Source organism: Lucilia sericata, unplaced genomic scaffold (genome assembly GCF_015586225.1).
Source record: "Lucilia sericata isolate MDLA Ls3-8-SP2 unplaced genomic scaffold, ASM1558622v1 Contig001000F_arrow, whole genome shotgun sequence".
NCBI lineage: Eukaryota > Metazoa > Arthropoda > Insecta > Diptera > Calliphoridae > Lucilia > Lucilia sericata.
In genome coordinates, this window is record NW_023994982.1 from 41,608 (window position 1) to 60,000 (window position 18,393).

General features: G+C 32.0%; 1 protein-coding gene across 6 annotated transcripts in view; it reads right to left on the bottom strand.

Moving 5' to 3' along the window:
* Nucleotides 1-18,393, bottom strand: part of LOC119609530 (tetraspanin-18) — a 92,035-nt gene that overhangs the window by 1,658 nt on the left and 71,984 nt on the right. The window lies entirely within an intron of this gene.

Sequence of the window (18,393 nt, forward strand, 5' to 3'; positions counted from 1 at the left end):
ATTCGAAATCTAATACGACCTTAGAATGTTTACATCACATCAGGTTTTACAGATTTAATTTTTTCGCCATATTTGGGACGTTATAACCGAATGAAAACACAATTATTCATAAATCTTTATGTCAACTGAACGGCCAATCCATCGGCTTAAAAATAAAATCAATAGTCTCGACTTTAATTTAGGCTATAGTCTGAACCATAGTATATTCTATAGTTTGGACTATAGTTTAGTCTATAGTCTGGACTATAATTTAGTCTTATGTCTGGACTATAGTTTAGTCTTAAGTTAAGTGGACTATAGTTTAGTCTTAATTCTGGACTATAGTTTAGTCTATAGTCTGGACTATAGTATAGTCTATAGTTTGGACTATAGTTTACTCTATAGTTTGGACTACAGTTTAGTCTATTGACTGGACTATAGTTTAGTCTTATGTCTGGACTATAGTTTAGTCTTAAGTTAAGTGGACTATAGTTTAGTCTTAAGTCTGGACTATAGTTTAGTCTATAGTCTGGACTATAGTATAGTCTATAGTTTGGACTATAGTTTACTCTATAGTTTGGACTACAGTTTAGTCTAAAGTCTGGACTATAGTTTAGTCTATAGTCTCGACTATAGTTTAGTCTATAGTCTGGACTATAGTCTAAAGTCTGGACTATAGTTTAGTCTATAGTCTGGACTATAGTTTAGTCTATAGTCTGGACTATAGTTTAGTCTATAGTCTGGACTACAGTTTAGTCTATTGTCTGGACTATAATTTAGTCTATTGTCTGGACTATAGTTTAGACTAAATTCTGGACTATAGTTTAGTCTAAAAGTCTGGACTATAGTTTAGTCTATAGACTGGACTATAGTTTAGTCTTATGTCTGGACTATAGTTTAGTCTTAAGTTAAGTGGACTATAGTTTAGTCTATAGTCTGGACTACAGTTTAGTCTATTGTCTGGACTATAGTTTAGTCTATTGTCTGGAGTATAGTTTAGTCTAAAGTCTGGACTATAGTTTAGTCTATAGTCTGGAATATAGTTTAGTCTATAGTCTGGACTATTGTTAGACTATTTAGACTATTTGTTGGCCTGTGTTATTTAACCCTAAATAACAAATACATACAAATAAAATTGTAATAAATAAGTATAAAAATAATCGTTTCATCACCCCTAGAGATTAATTTTAAATATTTATTCCTGTTAGGGAACTCTTAATCCCCAAACAAATGAAAAGTTGTTTTTTTTCGAGAAAATGATTAAAAACTTTGCCAATTATATACATTTCTGTTCACTCAGCATAATTCACGTACATGTAAATAAAACTGACTTTAATGTCTGCTTAGAAAACTTAACACTTAAACCTAAAGAAAAAAAGAAACCAACAAGTATCACACATTTTTATGGGCTTGGCATCATGTACTCCTAGTTTAACATCATATTGGCCAATGTTCACATCAACACCATAACCAGACAGACGGACATTTGAACGGGCAAGACTTCGAGACAGACAGACAGACAGACAGTCAAAGAAACCACCGCTCAAATAAGCAATTGCTGCAGACATTAAACATAAATCAAAACAGGTGAATCTAATATGAATAAAAAAACAAACAAACATATCAACAACATACAACGAATTGCTACCGCATTGTTGGAGGTGATGTGAAAGGAATGTACTTTACTATATTTATATAGTCAAACACTGACAGAAATAATTGTTTAAACCAGTGTTAAACAAAAACCTGCGCACAGAGCGAAATTCAAAAATCTATTTTTTTTGCTTCTATATACATGATCAAACTATAGACTAGACTATAGATTAGACTATAGACTAGACTATAGACTAGAATATAGACTTGACTATAGACTAGATATAGACTACATTATATACCATACTATGGACTGCACTATAGACTAGACTATGGACTAGAATATAGACTAGATTATAAACTAGACTATATACTAGACTATAGACTAGACTATAGACTAGACTATAGACTAGACTATAACTAGACTATAGACTAGACTAAGCTATAGACTAAACTATAGACTAGATTATAGACCAGACTATAGACTAGACTATAGACTAGCCTATAAACTAGCCTATAGACTAGACAATAGTTTAAACTATAGGCTAGACTATAGACTAGACTAGAGACTAGACTACTATAGACCAGCTATATACTAGACTATAGACTAGACTATAGACTAGACTATAGACTAGACTATAGACTAGACTATAGAATAGACTATAGACTAGACTAGCTAGACTATAGACAAGACTATAGACAAGACTATAGACTAGACTATAGACTAGACTATAGACTAGACTATAGACTAGACTATAGACTAGACTATAGACTAGACTATAGACTAGACTATAGACTAGACTATAGACTAGACTATAGACTAGACTATAGACTAGACTATAGACTAGACTATAGACTAGACTATAGACTAGACTATAGACTAGACTATAGACTAGACTATAGACTAGACTATAGACTAGACTATAGACTAGACTGTAGACTAGACTATAGACTAGACTATAGACTAGACTATAGACTAGACTATAGACTAGACTAGACTATAGACTAGACTAGACTAGACTAGACTAGACTAGACTATAGACTAGACTATAGACTAGACTATAGACTAGACATAGAATAGACTATAGACTAGACTATAGACTAGACATAGAATAGACTATAGACTAGATTATAGACTAGACCATAGACTAGATTATAGACTAGATTATAGACCTAGACTATAGACTAGACTATAGACTAGACTATAGACTAGACTATAGACTAGACTATAGACTAGACTATAGACTAGACTATAGACTAGACTATAGACTAGACTATAGACTAGACTATAGACTAGACTATAGACTAGACTATAGACTAGACTATAGACTAGACTATAGACTAGACTATAGACTAGACTATAGACTAGACTATAGACTAGACTATAGACTAGACTATAGACTAGACTATAGACTAGACTATAGACTAGACTATAGACTAGACTATAGACTAGACTATAGACTAGACTATAGACTAGACTATAGACTAGACTATAGACTAGACTATAGACTAGACTATAGACTAGACTATAGACTAGACTATAGACTAGACTATAGACTAGACTATAGACTAGACTATAGACTAGACTATAGACTAGACTATAGACTAGACTATAGACTAGACTATAGACTAGACTATAGACTAGACTATAGACTAGACTATAGACTAGACTATAGACTAGACTATAGACTAGACTATAGACTAGACTATAGACTAGACTATAGACTAGACTATAGACTAGACTATAGACTAGACTATAGACTAGACTATAGACTAGACTATAGACTAGACTATAGACTAGACTATAGACTAGACTATAGACTAGACTATAGACTAGACTATAGACTAGACTATAGACTAGACTATAGACTAGACTATAGACTAGACTATAGACTAGACTATAGACTAGACTATAGACTAGACTATAGACTAGACTATAGACTAGACTATAGACTAGACTATAGACTAGACTATAGACTAGACTATAGACTAGACTATAGACTAGACTATAGACTAGACTATAGACTAGACTATAGACTAGACTATAGACTAGACTATAGACTAGACTATAGACTAGACTATAGACTAGACTATAGACTAGACTATAGACTAGACTATAGACTAGACTATAGACTAGACTATAGACTAGACTATAGACTAGACTATAGACTAGACTATAGACTAGACTATAGACTAGACTATAGACTAGACATAGACTAGACTATAGACTAGACTATAGACTAGACTATAGACTAGACTATAGACTAGACTATAGACTAGACTATAGACTAGACTATAGACTAGACTATAGACTAGACTATAGACTAGACTATAGACTAGACTATAGGACTAGACTAACTAGACTATACTAGACTATAGACTAGACTATAGACTAGACTATAGACTAGACTATAGACTAGACTATAGACTAGACTATAGACTAGACTATAGACTAGACTATACTAGACTATAGACTAGACTATAGACTAGACTATAGACTAGACTATAGACTAGACTATAGACTAGACTATAGACTAGACTATAGACTAGACTATAGACTAGACTATAGACTAGACTATAGACTAGACTATAGACTAGACTATAGACTAGACTATAGACTAGACTATAGACTAGACTATAGACTAGACTATAGACTAGACTATAGACTAGACTATAGACTAGATATAGACTAGACTATAGACTAGACTATAGACTAGACTATAGACTAGACTATAGACTAGACTATAGACTAGACTATAGACTAGACTATAGACTAGACTATAGACTAGACTATAGACTAGACTATAGACTAGACTATAGACTAGACTATAGACTAGACTATAGACTAGACTATAGACTAGACTATAGACTAGACTATAGACTAGACTATAGACTAGACTATAGACTAGACTATAGACTAGACTATAGACTAGACTATAGACTAGACTATAGACTAGACTATAGACTAGACTATAGACTAGACTATAGACTAGACTATAGACTAGACTATAGACTAGACTATAGACTAGAATAGACTAGACTATAGACTAGACTATAGACTAGACTATAGACTAGACTATAGACTAGACTATAGACTAGACTATAGACTAGACTATACCAGACTATAGACTAGACTATATACTAGACTATAGACTAGACTATAGACTAGACTATAGACTAGACTATATACTAGACTATAGAATAGACTATAGACTAGACTATAGACTAGACTATAGACAAGACTATAGACAAGACTATAGACTAGACTATAGACTAGACTATAGACTAGACTATAGACTAGACTATAGACTAGACTATAGACTAGACTATAGACTAGACTATAGACTAGACTATAGACTAGACTATAGACTAGACTATAGACTAGACTATAGACTAGACTATAGACTAGACTATAGACTAGACTATAGACTAGACTATAGACTAGACTATAGACTAGACTATAGACTAGACTATAGACTAGACTGTAGACTAGACTATAGACTAGACTATAGACTAGACTATAGACTAGACTATAGACTAGACTAGACTATAGACTAGACTAGACTAGACTAGACTAGACTAGACTAGACTAGACTATAGACTAGACTATAGACTAGACTATAGACTAGACATAGAATAGACTATAGACTAGACTATAGACTAGACATAGAATAGACTATAGACTAGATTATAGACTAGACCATAGACTAGATTATAGACTAGATTATAGACTAGACTATAGACTAGACTATAGACTAGACTATAGACTAGACTATAGACTAGACTATAGACTAGACTATAGACTAGACTATAGACTAGACTATAGACTAGACTATAGACTAGACTATAGACTAGACTATAGACTAGACTATAGACTAGACTATAGACTAGACTATAGACTAGACTATAGACTAGACTATAGACTAGACTATAGACTAGACTATAGACTAGACTATAGACTAGACTATAGACTAGACTATAGACTAGACTATAGACTAGACTATAGACTAGACTATAGACTAGACTATAGACTAGACTATAGACTAGACTATAGACTAGACTATAGACTAGACTATAGACTAGACTATAGACTAGACTATAGACTAGACTATAGACTAGACTATAGACTAGACTATAGACTAGACTATAGACTAGACTATAGACTAGACTATAGACTAGACTATAGACTAGACTATAGACTAGACTATAGACTAGACTATAGACTAGACTATAGACTAGACTATAGACTAGACTATAGACTAGACTATAGACTAGACTATAGATAGACTATAGACTAGAATAGACTAGACTATAGACTAGACTATAGACTAGACTATAGACTAGACTATAGACTAGACTATAGACTAGACTATAGACTAGACTATAGACTAGACTATAGACTAGACTATAGACTAGACTATAGACTAGACTATAGACTAGACTATAGAGACTAGACTATAGACTAGACTATAGACTAGACTATAGACTAGACTATAGACTAGACTATAGACTAGACTATAGACTAGACTATAGACTAGACTATAGACTAATATAGACTAGACTATAGACTAGACTATAGACTAGACTATAGACTAGACTATAGACTAGACTATAGACTAGACTATAGACTAGAATAGACTAGACTATACTAGACTATAGACTAGACTATAGACTAGACTATACTAGACTATAGACGACTATAGACTAGACTATAGACTAGACTATAGACTAGACTATAAGACTATAGATACTATAGACTAGACTATAGACTATAGACTAGACTATAGACTAGACTATAGACTAGACTATAGACTAGACTATAGACTAGACTAGACTAGACTATAGACTAGACTATAGACTAGACTATAGACTAGACTATAGACTAGACTATAGACTAGACTATAGACTAGACTATAGACTGACTATAGACTAGACTATAGACTAGACTATAGACTAGACTATAGACTAGACTATAGACTAGACTATAGACTAGACTATAGACTAGACTATAGACTAGACTATAGACTAGACTATAGACTAGACTATAGACTAGACTATAGACTAGACTATAGACTAGACTATAGACTAGACTATAGACTAGACTATAGACTAGACTATAGACTAGACTATAGACTAATATAGACTAGACTATAGACTAGACTATAGACTAGACTATAGACTAGACTATAGACTAGACTATAGACTAGACTATAGACTAGACTATAGACTAGACTAAGACTAGACTATAGACTACTATAGACTACTATAGACTAGACTATAACTAGACTATAGACTAGACTATAGACTAGACTATAGACTAGACTATAGACTAGACTATAGACTAGACTATAGACTAGACATAGACTAGACTATAGACTAGACTATAGACTAGACTATAGACTAGACTATAGACTAGACTATAGACTAGACTATAGACTAGACTATAGACTAGACTATAGACTAGACTATAGACTAGACTATAGACTAGACTATAGACTAGACTATAGACTAGACTATAGACTAGACTATAGACTAGACTATAGACTAGACTATAGACTAGACTATAGACTAGACTATACTAGACTATAGACTAGAACTATAGACTAGACTATAGACTAGACTATAGACTAGACTATAGACTAGACTATAGACTAGACTATAGACTACTATACTAGACTATAGACTAGACTATAGACTAGACTATAGACTAGACTATAGACTAGACTATAGACTAGACTATAGACTAGACTATAGACTAGACTATAGACTAGACTATAGACTAGACTATACTATACTATAGACTAGACTATAGACTAGACTATACTAGACTATACTAGACTATAGACTAGACTATAGACTAGACTATAGACTAGACTATAGACTAGACTATAGACTAGACTATAGACTAGACTATAGACTAGACTATACTAGACTATAGACTAGACTATAGACTAGACTATAGACTAGACTATAGACTAGACTATAGACTAGACTATACTAGACTATAGACTAGACTATAGACTAGACTATAGACTAGACTATAGACTAGACTATAGACTAGACTATAGACTAGACTATAGACTAGACTATAGACTAGACTATAGACTAGACTATAGACTAGACTATAGACTAGACTATAGACTAGACTATAGACTAGACTATAGACTAGACTATAGACTAGACTAAGACTAGACTATAGACTAGACTATAGACTAGACTATAGACTAGACTATAGACTAGACTATAGACTAGACTATAGACTAGACTATAGACTAGACTATAGACTAGACTATAGACTAGACTATAGACTAGACTATAGACTAGACTATAGACTAGACTATAGACTAGACTATAGACTAGACTATAGACTAGACTATAGACTAGACTATACTAGACTATAGACTAGACTATAGACTAGACTATACTAGACTATACTAGACTATAGACTAGACTATAGACTAGACTATAGACTAACTATAGACTAGACTATAGACTAGACTATAGACTAGACTATAGACTAGACTATACTAGACTATAGACTAGACTATAGACTAGACTATAGACTAGACTATAGACTAGACTATAGACTAGACTATACTAGACTATAGACTAGACTATAGACTAGACTATAGACTAGACTATAGACTAGACTAAGACTAGACTATAGACTAGACTATAGACTAGACTATAGACTAGACTATAGACTAGACTATAGACTAGACTATAGACTAGACTATAGACTAGACTATAGACTAGACTATAGAAGACTATAGACTAGACTATAGACTAGACTATAGACTAGACTATAGACTAGACTATAGACTAGACTATAGACTAGACTATAGACTAGACTATAGACTAGACTATAGACTAGACTATAGACTAGACTATAGACTAGACTATAGACTAGACTATAGACTAGACTATAGACTAGACTATAGACTAGACTATAGACTAGACTATAGACTAGACTATAGACTAGACTATAGACTAGACTATAGACTAGACTATAGACTAGACTATAGACTAGACTATAGACTAGACTATAGACTAGACTATAGACTAGACTATAGACTATACTATAGACTAGACTATAGACTAGACTATAGACTAGACTATAGACTAGACTATAGACTAGACTATAGACTAGACTATAGACTAGCTATAGACTAGACTATAGACTAGACTATAGACTAGACTATAGACTAGACTATAGACTAGACTATAGACTAGACTATAGACTAGACTATAGACTAGACTATAGACTAGATATAGACTAGACTAGACTATACTAGACTAGACTATAGACTAGACTATAGACTAGACTATAGACTAGACTATAGACTAGACTATAGACTAGACTATAGACTAGACTATAGACTAGACTATACTAGACTATAGACAGACTATAGACTAGACTATAGACTAGACTATAGACTAGACTATAGACTAGACTATAGACTAGACTATAGACTAACTATAGACTAGACTATAGACTAGACTATAGACTAGACATAGACTAGACTATAGACTAGACTATACTAGACTATAGACTAGACTATAGACTAGACTATACTAGACTATACTAGACTATAGACTAGACTATAGACTAGACTATGACTAGACTATAGACTAGACTATAGACTAGACTTAGACTAGACTATAGACTAGACTATACTAGACTATAGACTAGACTATAGACTAGACTATAGACTAGACTATAGACTAGACTATAGACTAGACTATACTAGACTATAGACTAGACTATAGACTAGACTATAGACTAGACTATAGACTAGACTATAGACTAGACTATAGACTAGACTATAACTAACTATAACAACGACTAGACTATAGACTAGACTATAGACTAGACTATAGACTAGACTATAGACTAGACTATAGACTAGACTAAGACTAGACTATAGACTAGACTATAGACTAGACTATAGACTAGACTATAGACTAGACTAAGACTAGACTATAGACTAGACTATAGACTAGACTATAGACTAGACTATAGACTAGACTATAGACTAGACTATAGACTAGACTATAGACTAGACTATAGACTAGACTATAGACTAGACTATAGACTAGACTATAGACTAGACTATAGACTAGACTATAGACTAGACTATAGACTAGACTATAGACTAGACTATAGACTAGACTATAGACTAGACTATAGACTAGACTATAGACTAGACTATAGACTAGACTATAGACTAGACTATACTAGACTATAGACTAGACTATAGACTAGACTATAGACTAGACTATAGACTAGACTATAGACTAGACTATAGACTAGACTATAGACTAGACTATAGACTAGACTATACTAGACTATATACTAGACTATAGACTAGACTATAGACTAGACATAGACTAGACTATAGACTAGACTATAGACTAGACTATAGACTAGACTATAGACTAGACTATAGACTAGACTATAGACTAGACATAGACTAGACTATACTAGACTATAGACTATATAGACTAGACTATAGACTGACTATATATAGCTATAGACTAGACTATAGACTATAGACTAGACTATAGACTAGACTATTATAGACTAGACTATACTATAGACTAGACTAGACTAGACTAGACTAGACTATAGACTAGACTAGACTAGACTATAGACTATAGACTATACTATAGACTATAGACTATAGACTATAGACTAGACTATAGACTGACTATAGACTATAGACTATAGACTAGACTAGACTAGACTAGACTAGACTAGACTAACTAGACTAGACTAGACTATAGACTAGACTAGACCATAGACTAGACTATAGACTAGACTATAGACTAGACAATAGACTAGACTATAGACTAGACTATAGACTAGACTATAGACTAGACTATAGACTAGACTATAGACTAGACTATAGACTAGACTATAGACTAGACTATAGACTAGACTATAGACTAGACTATAGACTAGACTATAGACTAGACTATAGACTAGACTATACTAAAGCTGAGAAAACAAAATAGCCATATTTTTTTCAGTGTAGACTTACATATACAACTTTTGTATTAAAAAAGGTACAATCAACTAAATGCAAAATACTACGTAACGACAATACAACAAGACCAATCCAGCAACAACAGTTTGAATGTAGATTAAAAAAATGTTCAAACATACAATGACCGTTAATTTGAACGCATACAAATTAAAAAGCAACGAAGCAAATCGTTTTATATATCTGACTATAGTTTTCCCATTCATTCATACGACAGACTTGAAAACATTCATAAATATCTGCGAATTGAGAGTTTTGTGAAATCTTTATGTTAGAAGGAAGATATAAATTAGACATTGGACAAATGGAATGTGTAGCAAATACTATATAGACTTCATTTGCAACTAAAGATTTATTATAAAAAATTGTTTAACATTTTGGCGAAGGTTCTTTATTAAACTAAATTGAATTTTAAACTAAAGCAATAACCTTAGCATATATGTATTTCTTTTGTTGTATATAAATAGCTAATAGATTTTATACTGATTATATGTTAGTTGTAGGAAACAAAAAATGTGGTAAGATGCGTGTTTCAGTTAGCAGGTGAAATAAATGAGGTGCTACCCATACAAATTAGTGCACTTAGGTCTAACTCTATTATTTCATGACCTTCTCAACATTTGGTTTTTATTTAATTTACCGTTATTGTGTTTACAACTTTTTGTTACAACTACTACATTTTTTGCTTTTTCACAAAATGTTTGCTATTTTTTCGGTTTGTCATTGATTACGCTTTATACAGTGTATGCATTTTTATATAGTGCCGATTTTGTGTTAAAATACTTTTTAAAAATAATTAAATATTATAGCTACTAGTAAAAAAAACAACTATACCATGTTAAAATATACAAACATCTATGAATTTTATTAATATGGCCAGAGGTACCATGTTTAAAAACGAGCACGTGTTCTCAATAGCAACTGAATATGAAACGTATCTTGAATTGAAAATAAACAAGAAATAGTAGTACTAATAGATAGATAGAAATCTCAGCATATGAAATTGAACAACTAACAAACCAACCAACCTACCATAATCGTATAAAAAGCCAATTGTTTAATTTTAAAACAAACAAACAAACCCCGTCTAATGGACTTTGAAATGAATGTACTAAATGATACAGTGGGTGTTTGTCTATTAAAAATTAGTTATTAGAACATTTTCCAACATTTTCATATATTTTTGTCCAAATTATACCACAATTACACAAATTTTTAAATCAGAGTTGAAAGTATACTTTTCTAAATTCAGTTTCAGCACTATTCAGTCCTCTAGCACTGGGTATACAGAGTCGGCACGAGCAAAAAACTTTTTCACTCTCTTTCGTCTATAGTTTAGTTAGTCTAGTCTATACAGAGGCGTCACGAGCAAAAAACTTTTTCACTCTCTTTCGTCTATAGTTTAGTTAGTCTAGTCTATAGTCTAATCTTTAGTCTAGTCTTTAGTCTAGTATTTAGTCTAGTCTTTAGTCTAGTCTTTAGTCTAGTCTTTAGTCTAGCCTTTAGTCTAGTCTTTAGTCTAGTCTTTAGTCTAGTCTTTAGTCTAGTCTTTAGTCTAGTCTTTAGTCTAGTCTTTAGTCTAGTCTTTTGTCTAGTCTTTAGCCTAGTCTTTAGCCTAGTCTTTAGTCTAGTCTATAGTCTAGTCTATAGTCTAGTCTATAGTCTAGTCTATAGTCTAGTCTATAGTCTAGTCTATAGTCTAGTCTATAGTCTAGTCTATAGTCTAGTCTAGTCTAGTCTATAGTCTAGTCTATAGTCTAGTCTATAGTCTAGTCTATAGTCTAGTCTATAGTCTAGTCTATAGTCTAGTCTATAGTCTAGTCTATAGTCTAGTCTATAGTCTAGTCTATAGTCTAGTCTATAGTCTAGTCTATAGTCTAGTCTATAGTCTAGTCTATAGTCTAGTCTATAGTCTAGTCTATAGTCTAGTCTATAGTCTAGTCTATAGTCTAGTCTATAGTCTAGTCTATAGTCTAGTCTATAGTCTAGTCTATAGTCTAGTCTATAGTCTAGTCTATAGTCTAGTCTATAGTCTAGTCTATAGTCTAGTCTATAGTCTAGTCTATAGTCTAGTCTATAGTCTAGTCTATAGTCTAGTCTATAGTCTAGTCTATAGTCTAGTCTATAGTCTAGTCTATAGTCTAGTCTATAGTCTAGTCTATAGTCTAGTCTAGTCTAGTCTATAGTCTAGTCTATAGTCTAGTCTATAGTCTAGTCTATAGTCTAGTCTATAGTCTAGTCTATAGTCTAGTCTATAGTCTAGTCTATAGTCTAGTCTATAGTCTAGTCTATAGTCTAGTCTATAGTCTAGTCTATAGTCTAGTCTATAGTCTAGTCTATAGTCTAGTCTATAGTCTAGTCTATAGTCTAGTCTATAGTCTAGTCTATAGTCTAGTCTATAGTCTAGTCTAGTCTATAGTCTAGTCTAGTCTAGTCTAGTCTAGTCTATAGTCTAGTCTAGTCTAGTCTATAGTCTAGTCTAGTCTATAGTCTAGTCTAGTCTATAGTCTAGTCTATAGTCTAGTCTATAGTCTAGTCTATAGTCTAGTCTATAGTCTAGTCTATAGTCTAGTCTATAGTCTAGTCTATAGTCTAGTCTATAGTCTAGTCTATAGTCTAGTCTATAGTCTAGTCTATAGTCTAGTCTATAGTCTAGTCTATAGTCTAGTCTATAGTCTAGTCTATAGTCTAGTCTATAGGCTAGTCTATAGTCTAGTCTATAGTCTAGTCTATAGTCTAGTCTATAGTCTAGTCTATAGTCTAGTCTATATCTAGTCTATAGTCTAGTCTATAGTCTAGTCTATAGTCTAGTCTATAGTCTAGTCTATAGTCTAGTCTATAGTCTAGTCTATAGTCTAGTCTATAGTCTAGTCTATAGTCTAGTCTATAGTCTAGTCTATAGTCTAGTCTATAGTCGAGTCTATAGTCTAGTCTATAGTCTAGTCTATAGTCTAGTCTATAGTCTAGTCTATAGTCTAGTCTATAGTCTAGTCTATAGTCTAGTCTATAGTCTAGTCTATAGTCTAGTCTATAGTCTAGTCTATAGTCTAGTCTATAGTCTAGTCTATAGTCTAGTCTATAGTCTAGTCTATAGTCTAGTCTATAGTCTAGTCTATAGTCTAGTCTATAGTCTAGTCTATAGTCTAGTCTATAGTCTAGTCTATAGTCTAGTCTATAGTCTAGTCTATAGTCTAGTCTATAGTCTAGTCTATAGTCCTAGTCTATAGTCTAGTCTATAGTCTAGTCTATAGTCTAGTCTATAGTCTAGTCTATAGTCTAGTCTATAGTCTAGTCTATAGTCTAGTCTATAGTCTAGTCTATAGTCTAGTCTATAGTCTAGTCTATAGTCTAGTCTATAGTCTAGTCTATAGTCTAGTCTATAGTCTAGTCTATAGTCTAGTCTATAGTCTAGTCTATAGTCTATAGTCTATCTATAGTCTAGTCTATAGTCTAGTCTATAGTCTAGTCTATAGTCTAGTCTATAGTCTAGTCTATAGTCTAGTCTATAGTCTAGTCTATAGTCTAGTCTATAGTCTAGTCTATAGTCTAGTCTATAGTCTAGTCTATAGTCTAGTCTATAGTCTAGTCTATAGTCTAGTCTATAGTCTAGTCTATAGTATCTAGTCTATAGTCTAGTCTATAGTCTAGTCTATAGTTTAGTCTATAGTATATTCTATAGTATTCTATAGTCTATTCTATAGTAAAGTCTATAATCTAGTATAGTCTATAATCTAGTATATAGTCTAGTCTATAGCCTAGTCTATAGGTTCGTCTATAGTATGGAATACAGTCTCGTCTATAGTATGGATTATAGTCTCATCTATAGTCTAGACTACAGTCTCGTCCATAGTCTGGACTATATTATTTGTAGTCTTGTGAATAGTCAAGTCTGTATGATTAAGTCTGGACTATAAATGTGTCAAAGTATGCCCAATGGTCTTTTCTATATTATGAGCTGTAGTCGATGTAGAGTCTAGTCTAAAGGTTGAACTACAGTCTGGACTATGGTCTCGGCTATAATTTGAACTATTACCTCGGTTTAAATGTTTAATTGTTTAATCCTCTACCTATTAAATCTTTACCCAATGTGTGTTGTTAACTACCTTCAATCACACCAATTTACTTTCAAAATTTATTTAATTACTTAATTAAGCATTTTCCTTCATATTTCAACACTCACTAAACCATAGTGCAATGTAATAATTAAGCGTATATGGCTAAAATGCTTACATTTTTACCAAATATAAATTACAATAACCTGTTAATGCAGTTTCAAATAAAATATTGCATAATTAAACTTCATCTTAAGAAAAAAATTTAAAACAATCCATAACAAATATGTATTATTAACAATTTTATTATTTTGGTTTGGTGTGTTGTTGTGTTGTCATGTTTAAAGTATTTTTGTATTTGATTACAACAATCTTTTTCCATACAATTTCAACCAACATGTCATGAATTCGTCACCCTACCAAAGAAAAAACAAACAAACAAACCACAGCGAACGAACCGAACCACAAATTTAAGTTTTGGGTTCAAGAAAACCTATTTTAGTTTTCTTTTCGATATTTTTGTTTAACTCTTCTTATTGTTGGAAATCAAGATGACATGTGTTAGATGTGTTTGGTTACACATGAAACTGAAATTGTTTGTTGCTGCTGTTGGATATGATGTTGTTGTTGACGATGATTTTATTATTTTATTGAGCAATAATAACAAGTTTATTTATTTATTTATTTATATTTCATCTTTTGGTTTGAATGTTTAATTCAATTTCCGTTTATTGTGTGATATTTATAACTTTTCATCATCAAAATATGTTTGCGTTGGTTAATAAAACTAAATAATTTATTTATTCAATTAAAACAAACATAATATTTTATTTGCTGATAGATATATAGATGCATGGATCATGATAAAAATTTCACTTTTATTTTGTATTTTTATGTGAAATTTAATAAAATTTATTTTTGTGCAGCATGAACGTTATATTTTTTTGCAAATAAAGAAATTTTATTTACATTTAGGAATAACTATTTATTTAACAAAGGTATGGTCAATGTTAGAGCACGCAGTCTAGATTATATTCCTTACTATAGCAGAGGTTATAGTCAAAATTTTAGTCGAGACACAAAATTAAGTCTTGAGCATATGTAGGTCAGATGAGACTGTAGTGCAGACTATATATAGTCCAGACTGTAGATGAATATAAACGAGACTAGAGTCTACACTATAGATAACACCATAGTCTAGACTACAGATGAAACTATAGTCTAGACTACAGATGAAACTATAGTGCAAACTATAGACGAGACTTTAATCAAGACTATAGATGAGAGTGTAGCAACTATAGACGAAAATACAGTCCAGACAATAGACGAGACTAAAGTCCAGATTAAAGACGAGACAATAATCCAGACTATAGTCCAGTCTATAGGCGAGACCATAGTCCAGACTGTAGATGAAATTTTAGTCCAGACTATAGATGAGATTATAGTCAATACTGCAGACAAGATTATAGTCCACAATATATACGAGACTACAGTCCAGACTATAGACGAGACTATAGTCTAGACTACAGATGAAACTATAGTCTAGACTACAGATGAAACTATAGTCTAGACTACAGATGAAACTATAGTTTAGACTACAGATGAAACTATAGTCTAGACTACAGATGAAACTATAGTGCAAACTATAGACTAGACTTTAATCCAGACTATAGATGAGAGTGGACTGTAGCAACTATAGACGAAAATACAGTCCAGACAATATACGAGACTACAGTCCAGACTAAAGACGAGACAATAATCCAGACTATAGTTCCGTCTATAGACGAGACTATAGTTCAGACTATAGACGAGACTACAGTCCAGATTATAGTACATTCTATAGACGAGACAATAGTCTAGACGAGACTATGGTCCAGTCTATATATGAGACTATAGTCTAGTCTATATAGTTCAGACTATAGAAGAGACTATGTATATAGATGAGACAATAGTCCAGTCTATTGATGAGATTATAGTGCAGTCTATTGATGAAACTAAAGACGTGACTATAGTCCAGTTTATAGACTTTAGTGCTGTCTATAGTCTAGACTATAGTCCAGTCTATAGTCTAGACAATAGTGCAGTCTATAGCCTAGACTATAGTTCAGTCTAAAGTCTATACTATAGTACAGTCTATAGACGGGACTATAGTTCAGACTATATACGAGACTATAGTTTAGTTTATAGACGTGACTATAGTTCAGTCTATAGACGAGACTATAGTTCATTATATCGCCTATAGACGAGATAGTCCAGTCTATAGGCGACTCTATAGTCCAGACTATAGTACAGTCTATAGACGAGACTGTAGTATAGTCTATACACTAGACTATATTACAGTCTATAGACGAGACTATAGTCCAGTCTATAGACGATACTGCAGTGCAGTCTAAGATGAAACTATAGTCCAGTCTATAGACGAGACTATAGTCCATACTATAAACAAGACTATAGTGCAGACAATAGATGAGTCTGAAGTTCACAAAGATCAAAAACTAGATTATAGACAAGAATAAATTCTTAGATCTTAGCCCAACCTTTGGAACAGATAGATATGTATGTATATGGATATTTACTGTATGAAACATAAATCAATTTAAACATAATTGTGACCACAAGTTCTATTCATAAAAAATATAAAAATAAAATCTATTACTATTTACACCCTCATAAAAATAGGTCATGTGGGCCTTTGGTGGGACATTAATCACTACCAGCATTTAGTTATTGTCGTTACAGATTTTAGTTATTTTCAATTGTTTTACATAAATACATATATAGTAAGCGCAAGTAAAAAATAATTTTACTTTTCATATTTTTTTTATTTGTTTCTCTTTTTTTTTTGTTATTATTGTTAATTTATGCCTAAACATTCACATTGCCCATTGAGTTCAGGGTTCGCATATTAAAATGAATAAACATATTTTTATTTCTACAAACACGTATGTACATATGTTATGTATCTTCTTTCTGCATTGTGTATTTTTTAGATACTCAAACGTACATTTTTGGGGTCATATGTAAAAATAATATATGTATATCAAAAAAATTTAAAACAAAAACCCAACAAAAGAAAAGTAAGTTTTTTATTATAATTTTGATGTTGTAACATGATGCAATACAATAAATATTTCATATTATTTTGATTTATAGGTGGAGGAGATAGAGTTTGTTTTGGATTTAAAATTTATTTGATGATAAATATGACAAATGAATGGAATTAATAAAGAGTTTTTTTGTGGTAATAATAAGTGTTTATGTCTAATAAATTATATTTAGTGATGAGTTTATTAATTAGTTAAAAAAACAAAAGTTGTACGTGACAAAAAGTTACTATGAGTTGAAAATGTTGCATCTGGAAATATTAACTAGTCCCATGCAGGACACAACAACCCTATTGTAATCAATATTTAATTGTAATGGCCAAATTGCCATTATGTATGTATATGACAATTGATTTAAACCTGTCTCATTGCTGCAGAGAAGGAACATATTCCGTCACCAGTCCTAATATGACAAAAAGATTACAATTTCCCCATGCAGTTTAATTGGTGCTTCTTTAATATAAAAGTAGAATTGGTATCCAAATTCTTGTGCAACTAATTTCGACTCAATTTCCTTCCTCTAGCAACTTTTTCTTTATAAAAAAAGTACCGAGATAGATAGATACATAGATAGATAGATAGATAGATAGATAGATAGATAGATAGATAGATAGATAG